The sequence below is a fragment of the Ciconia boyciana genome, chromosome 2 (genome assembly GCF_034638445.1).
Source record: "Ciconia boyciana chromosome 2, ASM3463844v1, whole genome shotgun sequence".
Classification (NCBI taxonomy): Eukaryota; Metazoa; Chordata; class Aves; order Ciconiiformes; family Ciconiidae; genus Ciconia; species Ciconia boyciana.
Genome location: NC_132935.1, coordinates 75,291,307 through 75,314,122, shown reverse-complemented (window position 1 = coordinate 75,314,122; position 22,816 = coordinate 75,291,307). Strand labels below are relative to the sequence as shown.

The 22,816-nt window shown below is 37.6% G+C and overlaps 1 long non-coding RNA gene across 1 annotated transcript in view; it reads right to left on the bottom strand.

Moving 5' to 3' along the window:
• LOC140646975 (uncharacterized) overlaps positions 1-22,816 on the bottom strand; it is a 154,549-nt gene that overhangs the window by 57,557 nt on the left and 74,176 nt on the right. The window contains exon 2 of the long non-coding RNA XR_012040620.1: positions 1,817-2,000. This is a non-coding gene — a long non-coding RNA (uncharacterized lncRNA). The remainder of the gene's footprint in view (positions 1-1,816; positions 2,001-22,816) is intronic.

Below are 22,816 nucleotides of genomic sequence, written 5' to 3'. Positions count from 1 at the left end.
TCAGAGGATTAATTTCCAGAAATCGCAATTCTAGTTCACATGTAGGATTTCAGTCTTTCAAAACAAATATGTTTACTGTTATTTTCTTACAGAATGTGGGAATAATCATTTTTCCAATGAAAGTTTTGGGGCTTTTTCCTTCCTTTTTTAACACCCATAATTCATACATGTGCCAAAAACCCCACATCTAAATGCCCAGAAGACTTCCCTGGTATTTCATTTATTTGTTTTGCAAAACGACCTTAAGCCAACATTACAAGACACCCAAACACCAGGTCAGACAATTTTTTAACTAATATTTTACAGTTTTCATCACTTTAAATAGTCAGGTCACAAAGAAGAAAAGCTTTGCAACCTGTACTTTGGTCACACTATTCAGGTCACTTCTATCTGTAAAGTCCCGAGACCTTCCTGAGAATGTGCCAGGTATCCTTCTACATGACAGTTTCAGGAAGACATTTGTAGATCTGCTAGTACCATAAGATAATATGGGAAAAGATATGAAGTGTGCTTAAAAATGAAAGCAAGATGATAAGAGGAGTAGCAACTTAACAGATGAGTAAAGATTCCAGACTGCTTAGCTTTAGCTTAGCAGCTTAGCTTTAGCTACCCTAGTAGACAATAAAATGATAGAAAACATCACATAGAAGTAGCAGCCAGCTCTTTCCAAGAGTAAAGGTATGAAAAACAGTTTAAATGCGAATTAGTCCACATATATTTTATCTAACACATCCTGATAGGATAACGTTATCAGCCTACTTTAACAGTTTAAGGTATTTAAAATTAGTAATAACAAAAGATGGATTGTGCTCCAAGGCAGTGTTACTCTGGTATGGAATCTGAGTTTTTGTGGATGGCATTCCTACTTATTTACTCACAGTACTGTGTGCTTAACATTGTAATTTTTTTAAATCTCTGCCTGTGATATCCTAGTCTCTTTGGAATGAGTTTCCTGGGCTCCCTTTTTCCATAGTTCGCCTAGCTCTTACCTGGGAATGAATTTATTAGCAAGTAACACTATAAGAATTTGGATTCTTACCTGGAGTAATGATCAATCCTTCCTGTTTAAACTTAGGCCTTAAAGCATAGACAGAATTCTTCGATTATTTTTGGGGAACAGAAGAGTGTAACAGGACATCACTGCTTCCAACCCTAATGTCTTTGATTTAATTGTGAAAGTGTACTACAAATAGAAGAATTACTTCAGGTGAATAGCACCTAAACTATAATTAATGTGTCAATGAAGTTTCAGGGTTCTAACTTAGACAAAAGGAGAGCAAAAGCACAGATACATAAATTCTATCTACAAAACATAGTGTCTACTTCAGTCATGAGTAATTTCACTGAAGTCATTGGAGAGCTGCTTCTGGAAAAACTATCATTATCTGTCACATACTTCAAAGATTAATTTCAGAAACGACTATTACACTAACAGTCTGATTTGCTGTGCAGCAGGTTGTAGTATTTCCACAAAGTATTTCAGATTTAGCACCTCTTTCCTGGGCAAGTATCCAATCTTGATTTAATTCAGTGGGTTTAGTTCACATAGATGGTCCAACTTCATTCAAAATACAAAATTATTCTGTATAGGTATGAGTTACTAACTATCAAAGAGTTATACAGTTTGACTGCTTGAAAGCTTTTTGCAAGCTTCTAGCATTACCTTGTTCAACCTCTCAGCACTCCCATCCAATAGCAAAAGACATAGAAAAACCACATAGCTTAAGCATACCTTCACCCTAGTGGCTCCAGCTTCCACCCCCACAGTTGGGTTTAGACTAGAAATTGTGGTCAAGGTTCAGCTGTGACTAATTACCTGTAAGAATTTTGTCCTTTCCACAGCTGGTTCCTTAATCGACATCAGATAGAATCAACCTTTAGCTGAGCAATTTTGATGCAACATTTTACCAGGTTATATCTTTTCATTCCACCCATAGCTGTACTCTCTGGAAGACACAATGTAGAGGAGTATTGGAAACATCAGGAATGCAACGCAGCACCTGGAACCATAAAGTGAGCAAAAGCAAGGTCAAGAAAATAAAAAGGAGCTTATCACTCTAGCATCTAGAGCAAGTCACTTACCAGTAGTCAGGGCAACAAAACAGGGAAACCAAAAAAATACAAACCATAGGATGGAGTTCAGGACCACAATTAAACAAGACAGTTACAAGGTTAAAGTTAAGGCTTTGGTAACACAGCCTAGAGATGTGATAAAAAGCAAGAGATAATAAAATCCCCTTATATGAGGTCTCAGTAAGGCAACCTACTAACCAAACAACTAACCTAGCCCCCAGCTGAGTGGCTTCTGGAAACTGCTCAGGGGTAGCTGCAGGCTTGCCAAAGCCTCATGGTAATTCTGCAACCAGTTCAGATTAAGGTGAATGCCTTAACACTGATTAAGTTCCCTAGTTTGACTGACTCTTCTTCCTATTAGCTAGCCCTGACCATTGCATTTATAATGTAAACTCACTTAGTCTCAGGCAGGGTCCCCTCTAGAAATAAGAGTTGGTTCTTTCCTGTTTATTCTCCCACTGACACGTACTGTATCAAAAAACAGCTTCAGCGTGAGTGCATATTTTTTTCTGCCTGTGATCTGAGCTCCTATAGAAAGTTCGATCCTTTGTGTTTCTTTCCTGCACCTGATGATTTCAGAATACTTAACTTAGCAGAGCAAGTAGATGCTTCAGAAAGAATAGTCACGTGAAAACAGATGTTCAGATAGAAGAAAGAAAACAATTCAAACTTCCTAATAATTTTTGATTAATGACTTGAATTTGCCATCTGCATAAACAACTCCTCCTTCTAATACTATGAGCTAATATACCCTGTGGTTATGTTTGGCATTACAAATTCTAAAAGAATACATTTATGAGGATTTTTTTTTTTTACTTGGATAAATTAGTACATTCTTATTTACTAAAACCCCAGTTTTGTACATGGTCTGGGTGCAGGAGCCCAGGTTTGGCAGCAGGGGGTTGCAGGGATGCCCTCTGTAAGGAGAAGCTGGGGCTGCCCCGTGCTTGACACGGCCAGTTCCAGCCACCTCTGCAACGGACCCACTGGAGGACACGGCTGAGCCCCTCAGCCGCGGGTGGGGTGCCTTGGGAAAACATATGTAAGTAAGGGCAGAAAATGCCACAGGGTGAGAGGAGCAGTGAACAAAAAGAGTGAGAAACAACCTTACAAACCCCAAGGTCAGAGAAGAAGGATGGGCTCCAAGTGCCAGAGCAGAGATTCCCCTCCAGCCTGTGGAGAGGACCCCATGCTGGAACAGGTGGATATTTTCTGAAGGAATTGTGGCTTCAGGAAGGACGTTAGAGAAGGGAAAAAGTGCGAGGAGGGAGGAGCAGCAGAGAGGAGCTGTTATGGACTGACTGCAGCCCCCATCCTCCTGTGCTGTTCTGGGGCAGAATGGGCGGGGGGTGGGGGTGGGACGAGAGATTGAGAATGAAGGCATGAACATAAGTCTGGGAGCAGGGGAGGAAAGATGGTATTTTAATGTTTATTTTTGATTCTTACCACTCAAACCTATTTTAATTGCTAATAAATCAAATTAATTTTCCCCAGGTCAAGTCTGTTTTGCTTGTGGCAGTATCTGGTAAGTGATCTCCCTGCCTTTATCTCGACCCACAAGCTTTCTCATAATATTTTCTCCTCCTGTCCTGTTGAGGAGGGGAGTGAGCAGCTGGGTGGGAGTTTGGCCTTTAGCCAATGTTAACCCACAAAGTATATATACTAAGTTCCCCTTTAGGAACCAGGAAACTAAATAACTTACTGTGAATACTAAATGAAGGCTTCAACCACATCCATGTTCTAGACTCATCTTGCTAGAAAAATCTGCCCAAATAAATTTTTTCATGCTATTTGTCAGGAAAAAAATGAGATAAGAAGGTTATCAGTTCTGTTCCGTAACTATAAGAAAGCTGATAACATCATTGTTTTTATCTGTTGCCAAGTCTAAGATCAATGGATTATTTCAGTTTCACTCAGTCTAAAATGTATAAGCAAAGTTCCTTTGACTGTATGGGGGTGCTTTTCTCAATATTGCCTAAAGTTAATTTAGAAAAAAAAGTGTTTGAAGTTCCTTGGGATTGGATCCACAGGGTGCTCTGTCTTTTAATGAAAGCATATTCTTCAGCAGCATACATTACTTTACTGAATGCTTATTTCTAACATTTTGCGTGAGTTATGATAATGTTTTCCAGCAATAAAAAAAAAAAAATTGTCTTGTTCCCTAGATTTATTTAGTTTAAAGCACATACCATTAAAGAAAGCATAGCTGCAAGTATACAATACTGATTTCTGTTATGAATCCTCTGTCACGTGTTTGGAAGATTTCTGTTATCAAGACAAGAGACCTGCTACCTGTATTGCTGAAGTGTGCTGATTTGACAGAAGTATGTCCCTGATTAGCAGCTAAATCAGCTTTTCCTTTAAGGCTCTCGCTTCCTTTGATTATTCATTCAATGTAGTTTTTACTTTCTTTGATAAATTTATAAAATCTCAAACTAAAAATATCTATGTTAGTTAATGTTTAAGTTCACTGAACAATTCTACCATGAGTTGCATTATGATATTTTTTCAACTTAATTCAGCAGCAAAAACTATAAATAGAGAACTGAATTTTTATAGATGTAACTCCCCCTATTTTATTCCTTAATTTTTTTTCCATCTTATGAAATAGTTTATTTTGTCAGACACTCATATTTTCTTGATTCTAGTAAAGAGCTAATATTCTGAAGCAACATGAATCTTTTCAGACAATTGAGATATCTAGCCATTAGGTTAATATAAACACATATTTAAGGAAACAAAGAAAAATACTACAGCAAAAGTTGCCATTTTAACAGTGGCAGATTTAGATTTTAGCAAAGCATTCCCAATCCTCAGTAATAACTATGTGCCTTTCAATTTTAGAAAATAATGATATTCTTAAATTTAGAAATCATATGCAAATTTTTATCAAGTATAATTCATTTCAATTTGAGGACCACCTGGAGCACTAATACAGACAAGAACAGTTCCAGTCTTTAGACTGTGCTGGCCATTACAGTAGCAGAACATAGGCAAATGACGTACATACTTGTCAACATCTGAAATGCAAACATGAATGCCTATTCTGGAAATGTAACACAGTTCAGGAGGAAAAAAAACAAGTTTGGTATCTTAATTCCAACTTCATTTTTATGAAATGGGATTTAGATTCTACATTACTTATATATTTCAGTTCCCTAAATCTTCCTTTATGCAGCTGCTTTATATTGTATTTTTATTGAGTTATTTTTTAATAACTATGACAAAAAAGGATATCAGTACATATAGTACTGTATTTTTATTATTTACCTGATGGACAAAGCTTTAAAAAAAATCAGTTAGAGTGAAAAATTCACAGTCTTGTGAAGTTACTTATGATAGGTCTCATTTTAACTCCATAAGCCTCAATAAAGCTCATTGAAGTGCTCTAGAAATGATTAGTGATGAAAGAAATTATGATGTTGGAAAGTCATACCTGAGAGAATAATCTTTAAGGCATACTTACAGGCACATGACTAGCAGGGGATCTAAACACACTGTGGAGCTAACAAAGTAATGAAAGGATATCTAGAGCTATCTATGGCAATGACAGCAAGGGCTGCATCTACATGGCTCATAACCACACTTTAATATTGAGGACATCAATACACAAATTTTAAGTGTCCTACCATCTTGTGGGATCCTCAAGCCTAGCTAAACAACAAATACTATTCACAACATGGAAAAAGTTAATAACAGAGATGTAATGGGTCACTGAGTCCAATCTTTTAATTATCACTGTATCCCTAAATTGTTTTGTTACCTGTATTCAAGTTGAATTTTCTTACATGTATTACTCCGTTCCTGTATGATGGCTGTTTCAAAACCTTGTTCTTCATTACACTTCCAGCCTGAATAGTCATCTATAGTTTATACCATTTTGTTCTGACCATTTTTTTGTTCTAACAGCTTCTTTCCCATCTTTAGTATTAGTCTCTCTTTCTGCCTACTCCACAGGTTTACAGAAAGCACTCAACTTCTCCCTCAGCCAGTGTTTAGCTAGCTCTTCAGCCTTGGTTAAATCCACCATTGCTTAAATCTTCATAAATAGGCTAATTCTCTCTGCCTTATAGCAACTACTGCCTCCTACTCCAGAAAGGGTGGTCTGACTTGTTCAAGTGAAAGCTAACCACTACCTTGCACAATGGGATTAATACTTCCCCTTATAAACTAAAAAAAAAATTAGGTGATGTCTCCAGATATACTAAGATCCTCTTTCCACTTGTTTGCAGATGTTTCTTTGTAATAGGAAAGCTTATCCATCCCTCAGTATTTAAAAGGCTGTTGATTTTTGTGTCATTCAGTTCTTCCAGTACCATGAAGGTGTCCATAGTGACAGCATTTCCAAGCTATTTTCTATAGATCAGCACCTACCTTTCTTGCTCTGGAACCAGGAGAATCTATTTAAAATAACTCCTTGAGTTACTACTTCATAATGCCTTCTAAAAGACTGACACACATCTAAGAATATCCAGCCTCTTGATGATTAAAACACTGCACCACACTATGAGTTCTGGATTCAAGCTCTTGCTTCAAGCCTATTGGAGGGGGAATCAAAACAAGTCTTTTGCATCCTAAAAAGGCATCTGAATTGATGAGAGAATGGGTAAAAAGTGATCTCACAACCAATTCCTGAAATACGGAATTTTTTGTTACTTTTGTGGCTGTTTTCAGACTTCAAGAATCCCTCCCAAGATAGGTAGAAAAAATCCTAAGTGTAAGAGTTTCTGTAGTTACCATATTACTTGAAACTATGCAATTTTAAGACTTAGTGACAGCACATATGCACAAGACAACCTTCAGCTATGTCCATACTATAGGACTTACAAGGGTATATCAATCTAGAATCTGAAATATATCCTATTGGTTTCCCATTGCATACATCTTCTTACCCTGCTGGTTTTCATCAAAAACTCACAAGGTTTTCAGGCAGGAAAAATGGCACCATAAAATGAGGTTGCCTTAGCGGATGAGCAGGAGACCAGAGTAGGAGTGATGACACCATGAGGGAGATCTGCCCTGCATTATATACATATGTTGTGGGTTGACCCTGGCTGGATGCCAGGTGCCCACCAAAGACGCTCTATCACTCTCCACCTCAGCTGGACAGGGGAGAGAAAATGTAACAAAAGGCTTGTGGGTTGAGTTAAGGACAGGACGAGATCACTCACCAGTTACCGTCCCAGGCAAAACAGACTCAGCTTGGGGAAATTAATTTAATTTATTGCCAATCAAATCAGAGTACTATAATGAGAAATAAAAAACCAAATATTAAAACACCTTCCCCCCACCCCTCCCTTCTTCCCGGACTTAACTTTACTCCTGATTTTCTCTACTAACTCCCCACCAGCGGTGCAGGGGGATGGGGAATGGGGGTTGTGATCAGTTCATCACATGTTGTCTCTGCTGCTCCTTCCTCCTCAGGGAGAGGACTCCTCACACTCTTCCCCTGCTCCATTGTGGGGTCCCTCCCATGGGAGACAGTCCTCCATGAACTTCTCCAACCTGAGTCCTTCCCACAGGCTGCAGTTCTTCACTAACTGCTCCAGTGTGGGTCCCTTCCACGGGGTGCAGTCCTTCAGGAACAGACTGCTCCAGCATGGGTCCCCCACAGGGTTACAAGTCCTGCCAGCAAACCTGTTCCAGTGTAGGCTCCTCTTTCCACAGGTTCACAGGTCCTTCCAGGAGCCTGCTCCAGCACAGGCTTCCCATGGGGTCACAGCCTCCTTCGGGCATCCACCTGCTCCAGTGTGGGGTCCTCCACAGGCTGCAGGTGGATATCTGCTCCACCGTGGACCTCCATGGGCTGCAGGGGGACAGCCTGTCTCACCATGGTCTTCACCACGGGCTGCAGGGGAATGTCTGCTCTGGCACCTGGAGAACCTTCTCCCCCTCCTTCTTCACTGACCTTGGTGTCTGCAGGGTTGTTTCACATATTCTCACTCCTCTCCTCTGGCTGCTGTTGTTGCACAACAGTTTTTCCCCCTTCTTAAATATGTTATCGCAGAGGCACTACCACTGTCACTGCTTGGCTCAGCCTTGGCCAGCAGTGGGTCTGTCTTGGAGCCAGCTGGCATTGGCTCTATTGGACATAGGGGAATCTTCTAGCAGCTTCTCACAGAAGTCACCCCTGTAGCGCCCCTGCTACCAAAACGTTGCCACGCAAACCCAATACAACATAATCTTAAATTCTGAGCAGGTTTGGACATCTACAAGACTATACAACAGCTCTGAGTATTTTGAGAGTATCACTGTTAGCTATGTGAGGAGGACATGCTGAGCTAAAGAAAACACCACAGAAACGTTCAACATAACAGCGACAGTGCTAGCTCCAGACCTAAAAGCAGTATAATCATTCAGTATTGCATCTGATTTGGCAATGCAGAACTGGAAGACCTCACTAGGATTATTGAACCTTGTCCCCAAACTCAGGCACCATAGCAATAAGCATCTTACTTTGTTGTTTCTTCATTGCTGTATTTCCCAACTGTGCATCACAAATCATAAAAGGATGACCTGAACCTATTACCTAGAATGTATCAGATGCCTGAGAGATTCAAATATCACTCTGAACATGCACAAATCCTTCCGTGTCATATCTTGTTTTTAGTATAGGCAGCCTTCAGTGTTGCAGAATACATACTTTTAAACTAAATTGTGCATGAAGGGAGAAAAATATATTTTCTAGCTTCAGCTGGTGACTAGTAAAAGCCCTGAAGCATAGGGTTAATATAAAACTGGTGAAAACAAAAGTATATCCTCTTCATTCTGTTTTTGATCCCCCATGGAGATATCAATATGTAAAATACACAAGCACTCATGACACAGGCATAATTTTCCATTTCTGCAGTCCTGCCCATAAAAACGCCAAGCCTTTACCTAAAACAATTAAGGCTGCTTGCCTTACTATTTTAATTGACAGACTATTCCAGATCTTCATTATTTGGATGATTATTTTTCTAATTTTCAGTTCAGGTTGACTTGATTTATAACAATGTAATCCTGTACTAACAAATCCTTTTAGTTCCTCTGATATTTAGGTACTTATAAAATGGTATCAAGCCTTTGTCTGATATCTTAGGAAGGCAAGACTTTTTGATGTCTTTTCCTAAATTAGCCATAACGATAATACCACTTTCTCCTCTATACTAAAAATACTTTGTCTATGGTACTCTAGGATCTTCTTAGCCTTTTTGTAGCAAGAGGGAATATTATACCAGATGTGACTCTGTGAGAATGCTTAATCTGGTTTAACTGGTTTCATGGTTTAATTTCCAGATTAAACCATTATCTTTGCATAGTGCTCACTGAATCATGTACATATACTAGCTTGGACCAGCAATAGCTTATGTATCTTTACAGTGTGTTCCGTTATGAAGTACAGACACATCCAAAACTTTTCTAGATTTAAACCCATATTCCCCTCATATCAGGTCTAAATTAGAACAGCTACACCTGTAATACAACAAACAAATGTCAAAGTTTTTACCAAAATATCATCTTCTTTAACTTTTCCATGATCCTTCTATTTTGAAATCAGTGGACTTCTAATTTCAGTGTGGTTTTAAACACTGGTTACTGCTCTGACAAAATGTGTCTGTTCTTGGTTCTTAATTCCTCATCTTTCTTCAGCTGTGTTTTCTCATGTCTTTTCTTTTCCTATCTCCCTTCATAATTCCCTTTATATTTTTGGTGCTCCTAGTAGTTTTTCAAAAACAATGTTAAAAAACCACAACAGTCAACATACAACAACTATTTAATATTTTTTAACACGTTGATAAAAGTAAGGATTGAACAGCCATCTGTGGGGTTGCTCATCTATTTGCCCTTCCACCTATCTATCTTACTTTGTAAAGAGAAAAGAAGCAGGGGGGGATAAAAAAGTTATGTTAAGAGGTGAGACTGCTTTTGTTTCTAGAGCTCAGTCATGTGGGATGAATTAAAAAAAATAAAGTGACCCTATCCAGTATGAAGAAAAAAACCATAATCACAAAATCCAGTTCTACTCAGATGACTCCCGTAATAGTGTGTCAGCAAAATAAAACTTAATTAAGATAAAAAAATGTATACAGTTGATACTACCATTACTAAATAAACTAAACAGACTGCAATTCTTCTTACAGTCTCAGAGGAAAAAACACAGAATTTAGTGGCACCTTTGTCACTTTTTTATAATCAGTTTTCAAAATATAAAATTCAATATTTGAATTCCTTATGGTGATTAACATATTCATACTGATTTTCTGCTTCTTCCCTGCAGATGCACTACAGCAATGAGTCTATTATTGTTCATTTGACTAACTGCACATCCATCTATTACAGATCACTTTGAAGCTTTCATAAAGTATGAGAGAGAACATTCTTTTAAAGTACTTTCAGTGCCTGCCAATTTGATAAATACATGCATTTACTGTCATAAATACAGGCAAGGTTTAGAAAATGAGGGATATTAGAAAACCTGTTACTACTTTTTTGCAATTTTTTGACAGTTTTACTCAAGATATATTTGTCAGTGTGACTGAGGGGTGTTACACAGCTAATGGTTCCTAGAGAAAGAATATTTACTAATCTTAAATACTCTCTCGAAAATACAAGTCCATGTTTTTTAAGAATGAGATGGAATATTGGTTTACTTTCTGTAGAATAAGAATTGATAATACAACTGAGGTATTCTCTAGCATAAAAGCAGATGATACCCTCATTTACAGTTACTTAATCTCAACTTTGAACAGTTCATTAGATTAAAGTTCCATGTGTGCTTCTTTTTTCCCAAACTACCTTAATTCTTTTTTATTTCTCAGCCATACTTTCGTCTTGATATTGGATATGATCCTAGTACAAGGCCAATCTCAATTCCCTAGATCTCTAGTGAGAAAATTAATTCAATGTTACACGTGTTTTTTCTCACTAAGGTTGTTTGATTTTATGCTTTCACTACTTGCAATGGTTTGGGGTTTTTTTGTTAGCTTGTTTTTGCTTCTGCACTTTTCTGGCTTTGTATTTGGTAGAAAGCTTGTGCAAAGCTTTTGCTTTGCATCTAGGTAGAAAGAAAGTAAAATCAAGAATAAAATTATCTAGTTTCCAGCAATGAAATTTGGAAATTTTTTCCTGATATGAGAGGCAGACTGATGAAGTATACAGCAAAAGGTTTAAAAATATTTCCTGTTATATTATCTTTCCAATTAGAACATAATCAAAATTTTTTAAAAAATCATTATTTTTACCATTGAGGAACAGACCTGATTTGCCAAAAGCCAACGACAAATTTCCATTACCCTTTGCTGGAAAGTTCTTTCATTCTGTCTTGCAGATAAGACTGGTCTGAGGACAGTGATTTCGGAAAGTTCTAACATCCCATTTCAAAGACCTGAGACCTTTTGTTGCATTTCTCAGCTGAAGATTCTGGCTGTTCGGAGTGAAAACAGGTAAATTCCCTATGGGTGGTACAAGTCACTGAAGAAGGTCCAAGCCTTCTGTTACTGGCAAGTGTTTGACGTTTCCTCAGCCATGTGGTAATCTACTGAGAAAGTACTTTCTAGCATTTTTTTCTTTTATTTTCAGATTTCCATAAAAATGATAAAGACAACTTTTCTTCTTTTGCTTCCCTCACAGTACGTATATGACAAAAGGCTCCTTCCAAGTCCTTTATGGGGTAAATTTGGGGGTAAATTACTGGATAAATTGTGAAATTTCATGACTGTTCAAATATGTAGTTAATGATAGATAACAATGGCTTAAAAGTTTTCCTGATTTACAGTCAGCTCAAAGAATTCCTTGACAGATATTTTGTTTACTTATACTACCTCCAAATGGGAAATAAACATCTTTTAAAAATAAATAAATAAAATCAGGTCTAACCTAAAATTTACAAAAGCCTAGTAATTGTAGTGTCATGACATCAGTTTGGTCCATAGCCCACATGCGGTGCTTTGATGTTGAAGTGCATAAAGTTAACAGATTAGAAGAAAGACTTCCTACTGTTTGGAGAGTCTTGAAAATATCTGTGCCTGGTAGGAAATGTGAGGGACAAAGTGTTCCTCTTCAGAACGACTTGTCTTGATTTAGTGTTTTAAAGTGTGAGTTTTAATTAAAAGAAAAAAAACTTCAATGATTAATTGCCATTGATACCTAAATATATTCTTACTTAGTAAATAACTGACTAAAAACAGCTTTTAAAAAACACCTATTTCTTACATCATTCCAAAGCATTGAATGCAGCTCCCAGCAGGAGCTGATGTTTTAATGATGTAACATTGTACCTCCCATAAAGAAGACTAATGTCAGGAAGCTTTGTAGGAAAAGTAATTTATCAGGACTTGAAAAGCACAGTACCAATAGATTCAGATAAATCTGACTTCCACTTGGATTTTTAAGGCAAGACTTATTTTCTTCCAGATCAGTTGAGCCTCTCTTAATCACTTTTTTTTAGCAAGACAAAATTAGAACAAAGCTTTTAAGGATACTGTGGTGCTATTTCCATTGCAGTGTTCAGTTAATACAGAATACACCTCCAATCCAGATTTGCAAATAAAGTGAAAATGCATTTAAAGTTATGTATTTCACATTTACATATAATATTAACTGTCCAGTTGCAATGGAATCTTCTTTGATAATTATTCCAATTTCACTTCAGCTTACAGCAGCCAATAGATACGTATTATCTTTGTTTATCAAACAGTTCAAACACTGAAAAACTTAGTATGTTCATATTTACAATGAACAGGCACCCAGTGAAAAATAATGTGGAGGCTGCAAACTCTTCCTCTGATGTGCTCCGTGTGTTTGTTATCCAATACTGCCTGTTACCAGCACTACTGTAATCAATAAACCCCACATTTACAGGCTATCCCACTTTTTGAACATAGCAGTATTTGGGTGACCATTGCCTTTCTGTAACAATATTTCCTGAGTTGTCTTTAAAAGTCTTTTGTTTTCAGGTGCAATATTAAAATCCCACGTCCATGAATGAAAACAGGTAAGTAGTTTTCTCTAAGGAAGAAACTGTTTAGGTAGATTAAAAGCAGCAGGTATACCTGTGTGTATATGAATTAGTAAAGCTACACTTTCAAGTCCTTTTTAATGTGTATCACTACAGAGAGCGTGAACAGGGGGAAGAAAAGGGAGACAGAGTCAGCATTGTTTAAAAAAATTGCAGTCCATATGCAGTGCATTCCATGTGCCACCTTGCCAGCATGAAAAAAAGGAGTATAATGAGTGCCCTTGATCAGCAGGCACTGCTCCTTCTAATTTAGGGCAGTGTTCAGCTTGCCTTATTCACAAGTTATTAAACTAGCTTGGGTGAGCTAGCTACCCTGCTATCACTTCCATCAGCCTATGACAGTCTGTGAAGGCTCAACAAGTTAAGACTAGTATGTGCTCGTGGAGCTATCTTGAAGGCTTCCCACTGGCAATGCAGCAGAGGCTGGGGAGCTGGGTTGATGCAGCAGAGCTCTACAGACTGAGACCAAGTTCAAGGTAGTGGAAGGCAGCATAGGAAGTCTTACAGCACATTTTCTCTTTCTATCATCCCTTCTAAGCATGTAATTCAAAGTTACAAAGCTGAAGCAAAATTTGTGTAAGTAAAACAGGAATGGGAAACTTCATTATGAATTATTTGTGAATTATTAATTAATTATTAAATAATGAATTATTAATTAATTTTCTTCTAAGCTGCAAATGCAATATACTCAATCCAGTCTCAGAGTAATCTGCAGTATACAGTGGGGGCCAAGCTTCTCTGAGCATCTCCTGTACAAGCTCCTACAGAAGCTCCTGTCATACCGCATTCTTCCCAAGATTTGTTTTGCTCAGATGGTTTCAAAGACCTCAATGTTGATATAGTTTCCATTCAGATTCTGATGGGGATGGAAGGAAGGCTGTTGCCAAAGGTCACACTGTGCTCCTCTTCTTCTCTTGTACTTCATAGTATATTACTGCACTTTGCTTTCCACAATAAAAAAATTATGACCTACTCAGCATATGGGCCAAAACAACAGTGCAGCTATTTTGTCAAAGGAAGGTGGTCTGGACTTTTATTTGTTGTTGATTTTGTTTGTTTGCTTGTTTGTTTCTTTGCTCAGTGAGCTCTGTAAACAGAAAAAAAATGACCTGAGAAAATGGAGGAGGGAAAAAACTCACAGTTTGAATATTTTTTCCTAATGCTTTTTGTTGAACACAAACTAACCAGCAGGTGAAGGAAGAAACCACTGACCAACTGGGAGGAATAACAGCTGGGGAAAGGAAAAAAAATCAAGATTTTAGTTACTAGTGTTCTAGAAACTCTATAGCACAGTTACCGAGTGGCCATTTGATTACAACACCCTTCTTCAATCCATAGCATTGGCATATGCTGCTAACATAAGGTCTTTAAGTCTAGGATCCAAATTCCTGTGGAGATCATCCAGGATGCTGGTATTTCTCAGCAAAACTGGTCCAATTTTGCATGCCTGATTATGTTGTCCTTAGTCAGCAAATGTTACTGGTTTTGTTGTTAATCAAAAATCAGGATTTCATTCAAACACAGAGGACTGATGAGTGACAGAATGAAACATTCATAGCAAATAACCTAGGAAGAAAATGTGTGCAAAAGGTTTTTTGGCCTAACAACTGCCGCCTTAATAATTTTTCACTTTCAAATTGTCTACTTTGTAACTGGGAGCATAATTTCTGCATGTAGACATACTCAACCTATCTTCAGTCACTCCTCCTCAGGTACTGATAGCTCTGAAGACACAGCAGTGTTCAGTTCAACCAGAACACATAGGGTGTACTTCCACCTCTTCTGATGAAACTCTGGAGCTGCAGCTGAAACTAACTGATGAAAGATGGCTTGTGTATACTTAGCCACATTGCATTGTACCTTTGGATTACAAGGCAGGCAGAGCTTTAACATCTCTTAGATCGCCAGGTACTGCTTAGTATGCAGTCATAAGACCTGGCTCCAGATTGTACTTGATAGGACAGCCCTAAGAATGATTTGTAAATCTTTCTAGATGTTTCCCTGTATCCAACACTTAGGGTGTCTACTGCCACTTATGGGCCATTTTAAATCAGGTTGATGTCAGGCTGCCTACAAAACATATCTGCCTTCATGGCACCTTTGTTACCAGGGGTCCTTGCTGGAAGTGCAACAGAATAGCTGATATCTGAGCCTCTCCTCAAGGCAGGCAATCATGCCCTTACAGCACACACTAATCATGAGGCTCAGACAACTTTATCTCTGGGAAGCACTGGTGGTGCTAACTCAGTGGGATCTCTGAAGAGCATCTTCATAAGAGGTGACAGAGGCACTTAACGGGCAGTTATTCTGGTCTGGAGGCTTTTCTATTGCCACCACGTGTCTCCTGAACCTCGAGAACACATTAGCATAGACTCCAGTGCTGTAAAGTGTGACCTTCTAGGGGAATGGGCTAAAACTGATAAATTTATACATAAACACTGATGTAGCTTGTTTCTGAAATAAATATAGTGTAACCTAAATACAAATACATTACCTGGCGAATTCCCCTAACTGTACCAGCTGCCTGCTCTGGCAGGCAGTGTCATTGTGTCTCCAGCCCCCTCCAGTGTTTGCTTGACCATGGCACTGTTGACAGCCTGACAGCAAACAAGATTGGCCTCTTTTCAGAAGACAAATTGGCTGTGTTCCCACAGTAAACAATGGGATGGTGGCCATTTTCATAAGTGGCTAATCTTCATAAGTTGGTTTTTTTTTTCCTGTAGCAAGTCTTTGTTTGCTGGCACAAAAAACTTTAGTTATGATATGTAACAGTTCCCTAGTTAGCTATGTTTTGATTTAAGAAACAATGCTATGAGCCTTCTTTCTCACAAGTTTTGTACAGACATGTGTTTTAAAAAATACATGCAAAAATGTAAGGAAAATGCTAAGTACATATAAAAACATGTAAAATTTGACAGCAAAAGGCTCCTACATTTAAGGAAAATCAGTAATTTGTACTTAATTTTAAAGGATGATAATTCAAGAATCAGGCTTATCCATGCAGTTATAACAAGAGCTTACTTAATACAAAAAATTTGGGGGGGCTGTATCATATCAGATGGTACAAGTTAAACAGATGAGCACCTGTGTAACTTGACTATTTGAGATGGAAGTATCTGAGAGCAAAGTGATAATACAATGGACTTTTAACATAGTAAAGAATGTAAAGTGCTGTTTAGAATGCCTATTTCTTTTAAAAGCACAGAGAAAAATGGGACGTCTTTAAAAAATTAAATGTATGCAAGAAAGTTAACTTTAAATATTTGGTGGCGAAAACTTTGTTACAATGAATTTGCACTTTGAACACATACATTAACCACTGAGCTTTCTGCCAGTCAAAGAAAACATTCCTCATATTTATACTTTTGAAGCTGTCACAGCTTATCAGAAGGCAAATTTACAGTAAAATAACCTAAAGAAATAAATTCCTCCTAAGCTTTAGACATCCTGGCAGTTTATAGAGTCAGCACAGATGACAGAGTAATGAGCTTTTAAGAACTTAATCTGATGGGGGGGGAGGGGGGGGAGAGAGATTCATCATTTATCTTAGAGTTTTGAGTGTGATTCTTCACTGATATCTCTTTTCTGATTAATAAAATTGCACTGTTACATTAAAGAGTAGGAAAGAGTTTTGTGTCTTCTTTGCTTTTCCTTGTATTGCAGTAAGACATTGATTCATTGATTACACTGGAACAAAACCTGCTCATGAAGTATCTAATAAAAATTGCAGAGTAAGGAGGGTAAGGCACCCACCAGCTCATACATTTCCCCACTCTGACAGGTAAACTGTCCTCACAGTTACTTAAAGATGGCCCCCTTTCCTATATCATATCTCAGAATTACTTTATTGAGAAGAAATAGGACATGAAGCTAAAGAGATTTTGTTTACAAAGCAAGTTAATGAGTTTATCTCCAGAAGCGAAGGAGCTCTTGGGATCACTAAGAAGTCAAGGCAAGCAGCAGCAGTGGTCCTCTATTACCAGGAAGCCCTGTGACACTCTTGTACTACAGAAGTTCTCCAAGTCTCCCATTCTGTTTGATGCCAAATGAACACTGTAAATGTCATTACCCAGCCCTACAATCCTGTGTCATTTAACAACAGGATAACAATGTCTGTTCTGATGATTCAGATGCTGTTGACCGATCAGCAACAGACTGAAGAACAACAGGCAACAGACTGAAGAACAACAGAGCAGAGAGGGCTTTCTCAGGAAGTGAGAGATTCAGAGTATGAACTACTGTAGAAAACAGTCTTTAAGGGAATAGAAGGAGCAAGAAGGTTTTTTTTCTTATATTTTAAATTTACTTTAAAATTTCTTCACTATTTTCTTTAAAAAGAGTTACTGAAAACATGACTAATAGCAGAGCCAAAGGAGCCAAAGGAGAAATGTGACTGATACGAAAGACAATTTAGGAGATGCAAAGACAGTACAGCTTGGAAAGCGTGACAATTACCAGGAAAAAGTTATGTTGGCTATAAATGGGTTTGAGTTAAATTTTTACATTTCTTTACTAGAAAGACCACCTACCTTGAGGGAAAGATTTCTGATGATACCCTTCATTTTAACTGGGCAAGTTTAAACCACATATATCAGTTTCTTCTTTTTGTGGTTGGCAAGAAACAGTTATTTATGATACTATTACACATTGAAACTTACCACCACCACACAGAATAAAGCAGTAAGAGAACAGATCCCATAGACTAACTAAAGGCTAAATCATTAATCACAAGCCATAAGAATGCAGTCACAGAGCTTTTACTTTTTGCTTCAAGAAACCTATAAAAATAATAGAAATACTGTTTTTAAAGGAGATAGCTATAGGTAACAGACAGAAAGAACCATAGAAATTATCTCCATCATTAAAAATAAGGGGTAGATTCAGTATGCAGTATATCATGTTTTCCAACATCTACCTGCTACATCCATATGCTGAGGTAGGGCAGTACTAATGAGAAAGACAAACTCTCATCCTGCTTTGAACAGTAAAGATATGCAGTGTATTCTACCATTATTTTTTTCTTCTTTTTCCATAATCTTATGGATATTATTTTAATTTAAATATTGGTGAACAAGTTGTCCTCTGAAACATAAAAATAAAAAGGAAAAAGAAGAGCAATGCTTTTGTTTTTAATATACACAATATAAAATATTAATTAATGTAAAAGTTAAAGCTACTTTGAAGACTGTTGTGGTTTAACCTGGCAGGTGGCTAAACACCACACAGCTGTTCGCTTACTCCCCCCCGCAGTGGGATGGGGGAGAGAATCAGAAAAAAAAAAAAAGTAAAATCCGTGGGTTGAAATAAAGCCAGTTTAATAAGACAGAAAAGGAAGGGAAAATATAATAATAACAACAACAACAACAACAACAACAATAATAATAATAATAATAATAATAATAATAATAATACAAAATAAGTGATGCACAATGCAATTGCTCACCACCCGCTGACCAATGCCCAGCCAGTTCCCAAGCAGTGATCGCCCTGCCATCTGGCCAGCTCCTCCCAGTTATAGACTGACCATGACACCATATGGTATGGAATAGCCCTTTGGACAGTTTGAGTCAGCTGTCCTGGCTGTGCTCCCTCCCAGCTTCTTGCTAGCAGGGCATGAGAAGCTGAAAAGTCCTTGACTGGTGTAAACACTACTTAGCAACAACTAAAACATTGGTGTGTTATCAATATTATTCTCATCCTAAATCCAAAACACAGCACTATACCAGCTACTAGGAAGAAAATTAACTCTATCCCAGTTGAAACCAGGACACAGACTAAGATGTTTAATCTAAAATATTCATATTTTTATTTTTAATAAACAGTCATCTCTGTTCACTGTTTGGAGCCTTGCTATTCTGAGAAAAAGCAGACAAAAATACTGGAAGTTAAAGACTTGCTGCACAGGATAGCAGGTTAAAATCCAGCATATCTGGAACAGGGTTTTGTGCCATGTAGCTCTTGCAATGCATTGGCTGGATTACAAGGAGTAAGGGGAATCTAGTTTTTTGCCTTGTTGTCTTCTACTTACAATTTTCAGTATTTGGAAAAAAAGAGCATTCCTCCAGTCTGCTTCCAGAATAAAGCTCACAATATAACAATTTCATAGCTTTATTTTGTTTTCATCAGCTCTCTTTCACTACATGTTCATAGATTGTGCAATGTCTTTGTGGGCAGTACTGATCTTGGATGTACGAATGTTATTTGCTGCATTTTGATATATTTTAAGGAACTGCCTGAGCATGTGTGTGGTTGCTTGGGTCCTTGTGTGATCACAGCAGATAGGAATTGTAAATACCACAGAGTTGCCTGAAATACTCTACCTGAAGTCTTCTTAGAGAGCCAATACAGAAGATTCAGTAGAGAAGAAAAGCCACAATAATGATAGCATGTGAGGCATCTCTGTTTCTCAAAGACCAATGAGCAACACAAAGAAGAGCACCAAAAAGCAGTGCTAGCATCCTTGGTTTGGAGACTAAAATAATGCAATAATCCTAACCACAGCCTGGGATGTCAAGTTCAGACTCCATGGTAAACATCTACAGGGAACCCTTATAGTTCTTTACCTGTCATGGAAATACAATCTTCTGTTAAATAAACAGAAGATTTTTAACCCTCTTTAAATGCAAGTGAGTGTCAAATGTACTTTATGTTGGGAAGCTGTCATGTGGTTGAAGTCTTAATGCTATTTCTTGCTCTAGTAATTATAAGCAGCTTATGTACATTTTTATTATATTTAACATTTTTATGTCATTCAACTCCATCTGTTCCCATCTTGGCTCTCATAAGTTACCAGGTTACTCTGTTTCAGAATAAAGTATATATATTCAATGACTGGCAACTAACAACATCTCCAGTCCAAGATAAAATGGAGACATTTTACAAAAATTGAGACATTACTGTCAATGGCTTAAATTGCCAACAGAACTCTCATTTAAACCAAAGGACAATGGTAATATAGAATAATGAAATACTTCATAGTTCATCAGAATTATAAATTGCTTTACCAAGCCATAAAATAAACTTCGGTAAACTGTCCATAAAATTAAGTTGTGCTGCACTAAAAAATAATCTGTAACATGACAGGAACAAAATTCATATTATCTAGCTGTTCCTGCCTGTCAGCCTAGGGTATAGAGCAGAAATCCAAGTAACATGAGGTAATCATCACCAGGAAGATGTGTCTGGCAGCAGTGAATATCTGGTATGTTAAATCACTTTTCAGATTAAAAGACGGGTGTTTTGTGGAAGACTTAGTTAAGGCTAGAAACATTTCTCATTGATTACATATACTGCTTGCCTTTGGATTTCTCCCTTTTCAAATGTATGAAAAGGTATTTTTTTCCTTGATGATTCATTTCCAGGCTTGTGTTCCTTCCTCTTTGTTGTACATCAAGAAGACAGCAGTAACTTGCACTTTCAGGGCACCTTAACTCTGAATTACATACTTGGGTCAAGTGATCTCTGTAACTCTATACTTAATAAACATTAAGAGTGCAGTTTTCCCAGTCCTCTTTCCATGTATATTATTTTGGGTACACAGGACCTTGCAGAAATACACACTGATAACAATAATTATGTGTTTCAGTATTAATTAGGTCGGAAAGAATAGGCACCACCACTGACAGATAAATAAGGTCAAGTTAGTTTTAAGTTAGCTATTCAACTCTACTGGTCTCAACCTAATATCAATGCCCTCTACTTTCTACATATCTCCTGGGGATATAGTTGTGATGAGTTACTCTTAGCACTCAAACCCGTTTTGCTATTAATTGCCTCAGTTAATAAACATCCTTAATTTTCCACAGAAATGTAGGATTTTGGTTTCCTCCATTTCACTGGATGAAACTATCTATTCTGCAAATCAGATTAATGTTCAGTCTGAATGCTCTGATGTCACAAAATCACTTTAAGATTTTGTGACACGAAAAAGCACCATGTTTAAATAGAGCTTGAAAAAAAGTCCAGGACCTTTATTTTAGTTTTATGAAACTGGCCATCCTTTAAACCTACACGCACCTGAAAGATACTGTCATGAGGCAGTATGGTCTACATTTTGACATTGTTCCTTGGTAAACAAATGAATAATAAAGCAGAGGGATAACAGACCAGGTACTGATTTAAATGCTAGTTATTACAAAGACTAGTAAAAAGTTAAACACCTTGCAATTAGCCCACACTATTAGCAGTCTCATTTTTTGTATTATATGATAAAATACATGTCAATAGAAGGCTCAGGCACATTAATTAAGACTTGTTACTGCCCTATGGCCAAGTATGAAGTCAATTGTATAATCTACACATCCCCAAGCATGTCCTTCATATATGAGATGTCTGCATAAAATAAAGATGAAGAGATCAGGGTGACAGTCCCATTTAGGAGGAAGAAATTCATATACAAAACACAAAGACAAAAACCTTTTGTTGCAAACTAATTTTCTTTTTAAAGAAGGTGTATATTTGTGTCTGAAGCTACTAAGGAGATTTTTGGCTATTAAATGCAATTCTGAGGAAGGTACATGACTGCACAGTAAACACATTGAAATAGTTCAAGAGATGTGATAAATGCAATTCTATTACGACTCTGATTTATCATAAAGATAGTATCACAACATACACAACAGTATTGATGTCCTCTTAACAGATAAGTGTTCAGCTGCAAAATCACCTGATGGGTTGTATTGGCATACACATTGTAGTAATTGACAGTATAAGCCTCTGTATCCACATCTCACACTCTTGCCCTCCATCACAATCTGATACTGACTTAGTCCAGTAAGACACCCTGTTGTCTTCTGCACATCTATTATCCTACACTTGTGCTGCCACATCAGACGTGCTCTTCTCCAGCTCCAGGAATCAGCTTTTACACACACAAACACCACTGCATATTCCTTCACATTCCCAGCATCATTCATCCACAATCAGGTAAGTAAACAGTCAAATTTCTACTGTTAATTTTGTAGTTTCCCAGTCTCACAGGAACCCTCAGCACCTCACTAGGCCAAAGAGAATCTCTTTCCAGTGAAGACAATTCAAACATAATAATTTCATGAAGCTTATTTTCCTTTTCTCAAAGTACACACTTGGATGCTTCTAGCTCTGCTTGAAAGATTGCTACTATCTCCCTAGAAAGCTGATGAAGAGCACTGCACCTCTGGCACTACAACAGATACACACACGTTGGCTATCCCATGGTCTGCACAAGGAAGGCTGCTGTTCTTCTTTCAGGAACCTCACATCTTCAGGATTTGCTTTCCACACATCCCAAGTACTGAAACAATATGTATACCATTAAGTAATATTCTTGACTTGTCGCTCCAGTTCATTTTGGAGGAAAAAAAAACAAGAAAAGAAAGAAAAAGCAGCAATTGCTGTTTCTGCTGCAAGCACAGAAGGAATAGATCATATACCCTAGACACTAAAATGAGCACTGGTCCAGGGCTGAGTTCTGTTTGGTTTCTGTCTTATAAGGGAAAATGTGGGGGAAAACTTCCAGTTGTTGAATGGAAAGACAGAAGATTTATCATGTAACAGTGTAGGAGATTCAGCACTGAGACATTTGGTAGTGATCATGGCAGTGATGAATCTGCGTGTAGAAACGTGAGCGAGAAACAAAAATTCATGATAAATTCTGCTGTCAAGGCAGTTATTACAATTAACAATCAGACAATTCTTGTTAAGCGTTCATGCTCTAGGTAGCTTTAAAATTAAAAAAATCAACAACAAAACCACCAAACCCCCACA